This window comes from Candoia aspera, chromosome 7 (assembly GCF_035149785.1).
Source record: "Candoia aspera isolate rCanAsp1 chromosome 7, rCanAsp1.hap2, whole genome shotgun sequence".
NCBI lineage: Eukaryota > Metazoa > Chordata > Lepidosauria > Squamata > Boidae > Candoia > Candoia aspera.
In genome coordinates this window covers 62,676,033-62,688,132 of record NC_086159.1, presented here as the reverse complement: position 1 = coordinate 62,688,132, position 12,100 = coordinate 62,676,033, and positions in this window count along the sequence as shown.

Here is a 12,100-nt window from a genome sequence, read left to right as displayed (position 1 = left end):
AAAATGGGAAAAGTCATGCTACCACTACTGATTAAGGACTAGACACCCCACTTCCTTGTTACCAAAATCATCCTATAAAGCCAATGTGATAGATCTGACACATCTGAAGAACATAAAGGTCCTGCTTTCCCTCAATTTTAATACATCTAAATATGAAATTCAAACATGAGAAATTAAATTTTAAGATAATGTGGAAAAGCCCAGCCTTCAATCTATGACTCACCTTGAGATAGATGGAGGTATAATTTAAGAAGAATTACACTTCTGCCTCTTTATAGCCAAGATGTACTGTATAGTCAGTTAACAGGCTTTCTGAAACTGTAACTTGGCATTGAATCAGGCCGATATAAAATACCAGGGCTGGAACTCCAGAGAAAAAAGTAACAAGGTTTCTGGATACTTTGCTAAGAAATATTTTGTAGGCCCCAGCTCTCTAAGGCTTCTTCCATGCGCAAAGGATATAAACCTGAGATTGGTGAAATCACTGCATGTTTCAAGAACATTATGGTGTCTCCCCAGAACTTAGAAAAACCAAGCTGATTAAATGGTGGGCATTCATTAGCTCAGCTCCTGTTCCCTCTGGACCTGCAGAGGGCCACTGCTTCTGAGAGAGGAGAATTCTCATTTTGTCCTGGTTCCTGCCTCTGAGATGTCCCTTCCCTTTTGCTCAGCAAACTGTTATCCTTTGGCTTCTGCTCTTGTCTTCACATATGCCATTCCCTGACAAAGGGGGTTGCCTTTCTTCCCCTTCCCTCATAACCAAAAGCCAATGCAGTGAAGTGAAAAGTGAGAATGGAGTGGGGTATCATCTGCCTCCTATTTAGGGCACTCTCCAAGTCATTGGCTGGACAGTGTGCAAACCAGCTCAAGAAGGAGTAGAATAATTACTGTGTGACACACAGGGAAATCAAATTATATTTCCAGTTAAATTTAACAGTGGCTGTGCAGAAGGGATAAAATTCAAGATGGTAGACATGGCCATGTGATTTCTACCATTGTTACCATCTTAACGTTTTTGACTACCTCTAGCAGACAATTCTGGACACCAGCATTAGCTACTGAGTAGATGGTAGGACATTAATGTGCCAACACAACTGAGTCATCCGAATGAATGAAACCAACCTGGATCATTGTTTACTGGCCATGTGATTTCTGACAATCTCAGCTTTTTTCAGCTGACTTTTCTATTTGAGAAAGGAGAGGGGTTGGTCAATGGTGGCAAAATGACCTCCGTAAGAATGACTGCAAGCGGATATCAAAAAATATTGCCCATTTGAGTGATATCACTCCAAGATTACACAAGGTGGCACTACTCCTAATAGTGTAGGAATATACAAAGTGAACATCTGTTTCTTGGAAAGCCTGAATAAATAATGCTGTGTTCCCTAAATGAGAGACAGGCTGAAAATTATAGATGGCTTCCTGGCTGTAAGAGACAGAGAATTAGAAGATCTTTCAGACATTTGAGACTGCTGTACAGTGTTTCAGTGTCTTATTATATCATCTCAGCTTCTGCTGATGTATAACTGAGATTTACTTTGCTACACTTTATGACTATGCACTTCATTGCTTAAATATTTCTCAAGCATGTTATTATCTATATTGTCTGCAGCTTTATTGTTCCAGACCTGCTGCCTTTATATATTTCAACCTACTTTGCTTTTTTCCTTCCTTCATATTATTCTGCCAGCATTTTGGCTTGTTCTCTTCCCCAGTGAAAAAAAAATTAGCCAGCCCCAGTGGGCATTCTTGTAGCTTTACTCTAGAGCAACAAGGTGGGAGTTTTCTTTGACAGTCCCAGCTCCTGGAGGTTCTCCCCCTCTCCTTGCCATATTCCCCTGACCTACTTGGCTTTGCCACTTTCCACAAACATGGCCAGTTTGTGGGTTTTTAATCTTTTTCTTCTTCACTGCAGAAAAGAAGATACAAGGAGAGAAGCTACAAGGAAGAAATAGCATGCTGGTTGTCTGCCATCTTTTGTGTCTGTCTGTTGGTTTGCTAGATGGGGTTCTGGTGGCCCCATGGGAGGAGGAAGCACAGCAGTGGTACCACTTTTACAATAGCACAGAATTGGTGAAAAGGAAGAGACTAATAGTTACATAGCAGTGCCATAGGTATTTGGAACCTTCAAAGATCTGCTAGGACAGTTTAGTTACCAGTTTAACTTTCTGCAAAGCTAGAATATCAGAATTGGTGTAGGTCCAGAGGAAGTGTGCTGAGCACACTGTAGTGTAAATGAAAAGGTTCAACCAACCAACCATTTGCTTTCCTGACCCTTGCTTATCTTAACTTCTGACAAGATTGGTCCAAGAGATGTTAAAACAAGCAATGGTGAAACTAAAGAAGGTTCAATAGATTCAAAACATTACATCAGTTTTCAAATATCTCTTTTAGGGAAAGGTAAGAGAACAGTGACAATCCAGATGTTAGTGCCATTGGTTGAAACAAATGATCTGAACTTTTTCAATCTGGGTTTAGACTGAAGTTTGTCATTAAAGTAACCACAGTCATCTGGTAGATAACCACTGTCTTTGTTGTATAAGTTTTGAACAATGTGTGGTTAAATCTTCTCATTTGCCTATCTTTGAAGAAAATGCAGCACTCCATAAAAAAAGAAAACACATTCCCAATTAAAGTAAATACTGAAAGAATGATGGACTCTTTCCTGGCATCCTTTATTCATAAATGCATTACTAATGCAGTCACACTTTCACTGTTCATCTCAAATTTAATTTTCTGTAGTGCTACAGAATTAGGGCATCAGCATCTCCTACTTTCTAGACACTCTAATGGTCCTCTTCTCTGTCCTCCTTCTCTTTGTGTATGTAAGATGGAGAAGCATGCTCTTTCAGTTTTGAATAAATCATAATGTCCAGTTCAGAAAATTGTGCATTATTGTAACCATGTTAGTTCACAAATCAGGATTTGAAAGCACATTTGATCTTGATATGTGTGAAACAAGCAGTCAGTCTAAAACATTTCAAAAATCTGTATGTAGGAAGAAACTGTAGTTTATTTCAGACCAATTGTAGAGGACAATGACATCGAGAGGGAAATCAAAGTTTGCAAGGTGGAGGGTTTGTCTTTGCAATTGAAGCCCTACCCCTTTTGTACATGCACCTGCTACATATGCACATGGAAAGGGGTGGGGCTTCAATCACAAAGAACTATCTGCCATCTTGAAGGTTTTGACTGTGGACATCCATGGTAGAGACTTTTAATTTCTTCCTCTTAGGAATGAAAAAGAAGAGAACATGGGAAAGGTGGTCCTCACCCACTTGTGGCTTGATACTGTTTTAATAAAAAAAAGTCTTAGTAAGACCAATTTGTACTGTGTATGTGTGTGAAGTTGCAATCAGTCTCTAGTAGAATTTAGTTCAATGGAGAGATTCCTTTGAAAAAAAAGATAGTACTGTATATAAGATGCCATATTCTTCCTCTAGGTGACCACTTCAATGAGATGAAATTTGAAGGTTAGATGAACTGGATTTATATGAGGTCAGACTATTTGTCTATCTAGGCCAATATTATCTGCTGTAATCAGCATTGGCTCTTGGGCTTAAGCCTTTCCTATCATTGGCTACTAGATCCTTTTCAACTAGAGTTACTAGGAATGGATCTCAGATCTTCTATATGTAAGCCATGTCCTTTATCATAGTGCATGAGTATGTTAATCTGTATAAGGAGGCACTACTGACTCTGATGTGGCCCTTTGAATTGTCAAAGTCTATATTGCAATTTACATTTGGGTTTTTAAAAGTTTCTTTTCCTAGTTAATTCCATGTGGCGTATATTGCCTTACAAAACTGTCTCCAATCTAGTGAAAGTTAATGAAGCCAACTTCAATACTGCTGAAATTGAATCATAATTCATTTAAAATGCCAATGATAGAATGCAGTCATGATGACTTTTCTTTCTGAATTAGGACCACTGTGGTCCCTTTTAAAAGGAAACATAAATAGATCACATAATGTGACATTTTGGCTCATCTGTTCCAAGCTTGGCACAGAAATGCTGAGTTTGAGTACTATTTATTTATTTAATCAATTTGCATAGCTGCCCATCTCAACAAGTGACTCTGGGCAGCAAACAATACCAAGTGAAAACAATTACACCAGAAATACAAAAACTAAAATGCATAGCAGCCAAGGAAAATATCACAATCAACAAAGTTAAGTCAGGACACAGGTCCCTTCGCACATTCAGGGCCCCAGGCCTGGGCACAGAACCGGGTCTTATGAAAGGCCAGCAAGGCTGGGGCCATCCTAATTTCCAGAGGGAGGATGTTCCATAGGGCAGGCACTACAATTACCTGAAATTCCAAATCATGCTATGAATTAGACTGCTGCCTTTTGTCTTCCAGATTCAGTCTAAGAGTTCTTTAGATACTTTGTAAACAATTTCATCAAGGGGAGATTTATGTAACTGGGTCCCTACATCCACTAAGCTACAATGTGGTTTACTTGTCTGTGGTTTAGTGCAATATTCAACCCAACCCTTGAGGTTTGTCTATAGCTTAGCAGAATGTGCTATGACTACAAACTATGGCTGACAGGCAGGAGTGTCCAGAAGAGCAGGGGAAGGAGGAGGAGGAGGAGGAGGAGGAGGAGGAGGAGGAGGAGGAGGAGGAGGAGGAGGAGGAGGAGGAGGAGGAGGAGGAGGGAATGACTGCACAACTGAAACTCCTCCCCTTTATAACATGTGTTGCATGCCACTATCTTGACTCTCCTCTGTCTTCCCACCACCATTGACACACCAGTGGGACTTTTCAAACATTAATCTTTGGGCCATGCAGTAAAAAAAGAGTTGGGGTTTTGATTGTGCAGTTGTGGCCTCTGTCTTGACTTTTTTGACACCCTACCCCCACATGGATGCCCTGCTAATAATAATAGTTTAGCATGATGGGTGAACTGAGCCACATTGTCATAATCAGGAGTATGACATCAGAAATTCAGGAAGCAGATCATCATCAGTTGTATTGTATTTGCTGAGAAGCCTTCAAAGCCTGTCTCTTCCTTAGGGCCATCTCCCCTCAGTGTAGCTGAGGTATCTAAAGGGGCAATTCTAAGAAAAGAAGGAAAGCTTTTTTGGACTAGTCAAGCTAAAAGCACAGTGGAAATGGTAAGTAATAGCTGAAACCACACAGTGCTTTTTTTCCTAATGCTTGGAAATACTCGTATCTCTGAAGAGGCATTTATCATCTAGCTATGTTTTATACTCAAATGCTCAGATGAAATCTGTGAACCTTCAAATGAATTATTTTCTAAAATAAGAATGTCAGCCTATGAGTAAAATATCAGAAGCTGCCTTAAAGTGAGTAAGGATTTGGTCCTCTGATCTCAGGTATTCTTTATATTTGCTTGGAGTAGATCACTATCAGCTGTGTCATGGATTTAGAGAGAGCCTGCAGATTTTCCACGTTTTACGTTTGAGATGCATTCCCTTGGATTTCAGATGCTGCATATGGCTTGTCTCAGTCAGATTGCAGTGCTAATAAAGATTCATGAAACTTCACTAACAGCTTCCTAATGAACTCCTTAAAAGAAAGCTTTAGGGAGCTTTTAGTTTACAGCTGCAATGAATACAAGTGGCTATTGAACTGGGGGGGGGGGTAGAGAATTGCAGCTACATTTATATAGAAGAATTAAAAGGCAATATATTTCCTTTCTTTCACCAATTCCACAATTGCTCATTTTACTTCCCATTTCACCACTCCTCTTCTTCCTCCTCCTGGTCCCCTAGAGAAAGCTTTTATTAGAGGATCGCTGACTTATGACAATTTAGGAAGCATCACACTGGCTGATCATCACTGCTGATAACTTTCTCTTCCAAACAGGTTAGAGATGTCATGCTGAACTGATCACATTCTGCTCAATTTTGTCCCAAGGCCACTCACCCATCCAACAGTATAGTATGGTACCAGTAGTACAGAATGGAAAGCAATCTTCCTGCACTTCCATTAAGTTGCATTATAAATTCTGTAGAGGAAGGAAAGGAGGAAGGGAGGGAGGGAGGGAGGGAGGGAGGGAGGGGGAATCTGGGGAAATACTGAGATGCTCTTATCTGTCACAGTTACTTTTCAGTGGTCTTGTTCACATAAAGACCAGATGACATGAAATCATGACCAGAAGTACAGTCCCCTTGAGCTGCTTGTAAATCCTGCAGAGGGTTTATCCTAAGGGTCTTTTCTGGGCAGTATACTTATTTATAAATGATTTGTTGCAATATCTTATATACAGCCACATTCCAAGGACTCCAGGCATTGGAACAATGCTCCCTCATTATTTTATTTTTTTATTTATTAATGCTTCAACACCAACTTGATGGCACATTAAAAAAAATAAACAAACAGTATTTTAACTCATCCCTTTTGTTTTAAATAGAACCCCCCCCCCCAATAGCTACAAATGACTTCTGAAAGAGGCTTAAAGGGCTATTGAAAAGCAAGGTTCAAAAGATGAGGCAAAAACGTCTGAGACACTACATCCCAAAAGAAAAGAACCCACTTAGAGAACCTGCTGAATAAGCCCAGCAGAAGCCATTAGAATAAAAGTCCCATGATGAAGCTCAGGCAAGAAAGAGGTCCACAACATGGGACTCCAGTGGGAGTAGGCATGGAAAAGAGGGATGTGCCAATGCAGATTTATGAGATTAATTTTAAAATATGATTAATGATAGTACGTAGGGTAGGGTAGGGTAGGGTAGGGTAGGGTAGGGTAGAGTAGAGTAGAGTAGAGTAGAGTAGAGTAGAGTAGAGTAGAATAGAATAGAATAGAATAGAATAGAATAGAACAGAACAGAACAGAACAGAACAGAACAGAACACTTTATTGGCCAAGTATGATTAGACATACAAGGAATTTGACTTCAGTGGAAGAGTTCTCAATATATTTACATAACATCAAAAATAAACAATAGAAAAAGTAATGTTATTTCTAAAATTATACAACCAAGAAAGAAAAAAAAATGTTCACATTTAACAGAGCATTACCAGTCACATCTTAGCAGTCATGTCTTACCATACATTGTCAATCATTATATCATGCTACATTAATTAGGAGTTCAACAGAGCAATGGCACAAGGGAAAAAACTGTTTCAAAGTCTAGATGTTTTGACATACGGTACTCTGTAGCGCTGTCCTGATGGTAGAAGTTGAAACAGTTTATGTCCAGGATGTGAAGGGTCTGCAGATATCTTCTCTGCCCTCCTTTTGACCCTTGAAATATACAGGTCTTCTATAGAAGGCAGGAGGATTGCAATTATTCTTTCTGCAGAGTTAACTATCTGTTGAAGTCTATATTTGTCCTGCTTGGTTGCAGAACCAAACCAGACAGTTATAGAAGAACAGATAACAGATTCAATAATTCCTCTGTAAAACTGTACCAAAGCTCCTGAGATAGATTAAACTTCCTAAGTTGATGCAGGAAGAACATCCTTTGTTGTGCCTTTTTGATGATAGTTCTGATGTTAAGCGTCCATTTCAGGTCTTGAGAAATTATGGAGCCCCAAAACTTAAAGGACTCTACTACTAATACTGGGCTATCAAATATAGTAAGAAGAGGGGAGTTAGAAGGATTGTTTCTAAAATCCACAACCATCTCTACAGTTTGAGCATATTCAGTTTCAAGTTGTTATAACTACACCACAGGGCCAGTTGTTGTACCTCCCATCTGTATGCCAACTCATCCCCATTCCAAATGAGACCAATAACAGTTGTATCATCTGCAAATTTCAGAACTTTAACAGAAGAATCTTCTTTTGAAATACAGTCATTGGTACAGAGGGAGAAAAGCAACGGGGAGAGCACACATCCCTGAGGGGCACTTGTGCTAATTGACCAAATACTGGATATAGTTTTGCCTAACCTCACATGCTGTTTCCTATCTGTTAGAAAACTGATTATCCACCTACAGGTAAGGTCTGGCACAGTAAGCTGGCCCAATTTGTTATAAAGAATTCCTGGAATAATAGTATTGAATGCTGAGCTAAAGTCCACAAAAAGGATTCATACATAAGACTCCGCAGCAGCAGTTCATTACCACCTGAAAGAATCACTCTGCAGCTAGTCGCTTCTCATGTTTCTTGTGTGCTTAACAGAAACCCCACTTTGTGCTTATCATGCTTAGTGCTAGTTAGCAGTTGACCGTTGACATTTTCAGCATTCCCATCCTGAGAAACTTGAGTTCCCACAGCCTGCTTCTCCCTGCCTGAAATGAGATGAATGTGGGATATACACACAAAACAGTTTGTATAGAAAGAATGTAGAATTATGATTTTTTTACTTCTGAAATGCAGTGATTCTATAAAAGTCAATCAAATATAAGAATAAATATTTGCTCACTACTTACACTAAAGCAGGGTCAGGCCGTAATACTTAGGGTAAAGTTTGTCCCTAATGTTGCTTTCTATTTCTCTGTCATCAAACACTTCCATGACTCATTTGGGTTTTTTTCCCAATTTTTATTTATTTATTTTTTTAAAAAAGAGCAAAAATGCATTTATTTAGATTTATACCCCACCTTTCACCAGAAGCTCAAGGCATCATATGATATAGTCCCTCCTCCTGCTTTTCCCACAACAACTCTGTGAGGTAGGTTGGGCTGAGAGAGACAGACAGACAGACAGACAGACAGACAGACAGAGAGCGCGATTGGCCCAAAGTCAGCTGTGAGCTTCTGTGGCTGAGAGTGGACTAGAAAGCAAGTCTCCTCAGTCTTAGTCCAACATTTTAATCACTAAACCACACTGATCTTTTTTTATTCATTGAAGTGCATTTAAAATTAACGTGTTCCCTAGCTCAGAGCCTCGTGTGGCGCAGAGTGGTAGGCGGCAGTATTGCATCCGAAACTCTCCCCACGGCCCAAGTTCAATCCCAGTGGAAGCTGGATTCTTGGGTAGCCGGCTCAGGTTGACTCAGCCTTCCATCCTTCCGAGGTTGGTAAAATGAGCACCCAGCTTGCTGGGGAAGGTGACGACTGGGGAAGGCAATGGCAAACCACCCTGCTATAGTCTGCCAAGAAAACGTCGCAAAAGCAGTGTCTCCCCAAAGGGTCAGACATGACTCGGTGCTTGCACAGGGGACCTTTCACCTTTCACACTAGCTCAGAGCACCTTTTTAAACGTGAAACCTGTAAAAAATATGAATATGTAAAATGTTAAAAAAAGTTAATAAATAAATATTTAATGCATTTATCTGTTTGTTCGTGCTGACAAATAGATCCTCTCTCTCCTTCATCTCCCAGTTTGCAACACATAGAGAAATAGAATCAGGTGGAATTGAAGCTGGGCTGCATACCCACTCTTTGTCAGACATAAAAATGGTGGTAATTTGAATGTTCTGTGACTCTAGAAAGGAAGCAGATGGGCAGAGTCTGCACAACCAGACTCATGGCTGCAGCTTTACCTTTCAATGCAAATTGGTTGCTGGTTCGCATGACTTTCTTACTCTCTGCAAGCTGTGCTACTAATGCACCTGAGATGGTCCATTTGCAGCTTGTGGTCTCCAGTCTCCAGAGGCCCCCAGGATCATGACTCTAAAATTTGGCAGCAAACTAGCAGTTGAGGGTTGCCTGAATGTTTTGCTTTTGTAATAATTAAAGGCCTTTAAAATAACTTAAATAGATTTTAAGACTCTGTTAGGTTTACTATTTTGCTTTCTTCCCCACCCTGGCCCAAGATATAGAATTATAGAACTATAGAGATGGATGGATCACAGAGACCAAAGTCCAACCCCTTGCTCAATGCAGGATCCATTAGAGCATCTCTGACAGATCCAGCCATTGTTTGAAGACCTCTAGCAAAGTCTTCATATTAATAAATATGAGAAGATGGGCTGAAAACTTCAACCCCATTTCCTTGGGTAGCCATACCACATCATTTAGACCACCTTTTTCAATAAATGCAGTACTAAACCACAAGCACTGGTACACACAAAAATACACAAATGTGGCCCCTGTTTGCAAAAATGCAACATAGCCAGGAGACCATAGCCAGTGCTGGTGGATCTGGGGAACTGAGTTCATCCGGAGCATGAAAGGTTGTCCAACTTGACATTGTGCATTCCCAGGATTGTTTTAGGGCAATTGTGGCCAATGTGATAGTCATATTTTTTATTCCTTCCAAAAATTGCCCAATTGCCTTTTCTAAAATTGAGTGCATCTTGGACAGGGTTATCAGATGTCCCACCAAAGGAGGACACATCCTCCTTTTTGTCCTCATGTCTTCTGTCTGGCAGGCATAGCCTTAAAATCAAATATTGTCCGGCTTTTTGAGTATTTACAAGCTATCTCTTCCTGAGCAGCTTTTCTCTGGGGTGCAGAGCTTCCAGAGTAAGTGCTAACCACAAGTAGGCGAGCTCTATACTTTGATCTTGATTAGTACCCTCTCACCTGCTGTGCTGCTGCCTGAAATTGACAAGACCTTAATCAGTTACACACTGAAGGCTTTTGCCTCCTAACAGGTTCTAGCACATTCATGAGATTGAAAAACCAGACTTTCTGATGCTGGAAAACATAATTTCATATACTGTACATGTTGGCCTTAAGTACTTTTTTTCCTCAGGTTTTCACTGTAATTTTTGTTGTGGATGCCAAGAAAATTAAGCAGTGTCCCCTCTGAAATTTCCACCCATTTGTCCTCATTTCCAATAGTCCATGTCTCTCCTTTGCTTGATCAGCTATCTGGTAACCCTAATCTTGGAAAGGATTATCTTTGTAATTTGCAGAGCTCATTTGCCCTGATCTTCATATCGTGCTCTACTGCAAGCTAAATGAAAATAAAGCTGAAACTCAAATACAAGGGGAAGATAACCATCTAAGTTACTTCACCTAAGTTACTGTCTCTATTACCATTTTACATCTCAAAAACCTCCATATCAGATCTGAATTACTAAAGGATGATCTACACACTCAGATATGTGCTGGGCATCCTTACTAAGAAATAATGTTCATTGTATAAATCTCTTTGCTATGTGTGCATAGCCTCTGAAATACAATTAAACTTATTTCTCAGGAGAAATGCATAGAATGGAACATACTTTAACTCAACAAAGATATAAAAAAGAGATTGTCAGATTTCTGTGCAAGCAAGTGACCACAATTTGCTTGAAGGGACTCTCAGCAGACATTATTCTATACTCAGAAAAAAAATATTATATTTTGAAAATATTATTTTAAAATTCTATACTTAGGGAAACTGCATATCTCCTCACCCTTCACAAATTATAGATCCAGTAGCTATGCTTTTCATAACCTTCTGTTAGGGATAGTTCTTCTAAAAGCATTGTTGTGCAGGACAGGCCACAAGCTGCAATTCAGTCAGCCAATGTGGCTGGCAGACAGGCACAGAGACAATCTGAACATGAGGGAGGAATGCTGTTTGTCATTAAGGCACAGAAAGATACTCTAGTTCTTTTTTCATAGAGATAGAAAACTTGAGTCCTTTTTAAAATGAAGGGAGAACTTAGAGGCTGGGGAAAGAACCAGTGTTCTGTTCATCTGCCTAACACTCAGAACTCACTTATTAGGAACCTAGAGAAGTAGGAAGTCCATAAATAACCGAGACAGAGGGAATATTTGTTTTGGAAAACTGCTACCTCTGGAAAGATATGTATAAAGTTTGAGATAGGAATGGTGCATTAAATGTAATTGCTGGTTTATTGAGTAACGCTAAAGTCTCCTGTTTTTTTGCTTTTTGTTTTTAAGATTTCTCCGTATGAGCCACAGAGTGAACTGTGTAGTCGCAAAGTTATAATACTGCTATAGAATCTTGTATTCTGAAATAATGCATTGAATTCTATGTCAGTCTCTATAAAAGGAGAACCTTTTCCCATTTGTCCCTGATTACCTGCAACATCTCTTCTGCATTTTGCTTTGCTTTGTCTTGTGGATTTTCTGTCGAGCTGCTGACACCAACCAAGGCAATTTTCCATGATCTTGTTTAACAGGGAAGGTTTCCATCTTACTATCTAAAGTTGAAAAGGATTATTACAGCTTATGTTTTCTTTTTTTAAGTTTGATTCTGTTTATCTCTGGTGAGATTGGTCTATGTCCCAAGAAAGGGAAGAAAGCATGAAAATTCTAATCACATGCCTATAAGAAGA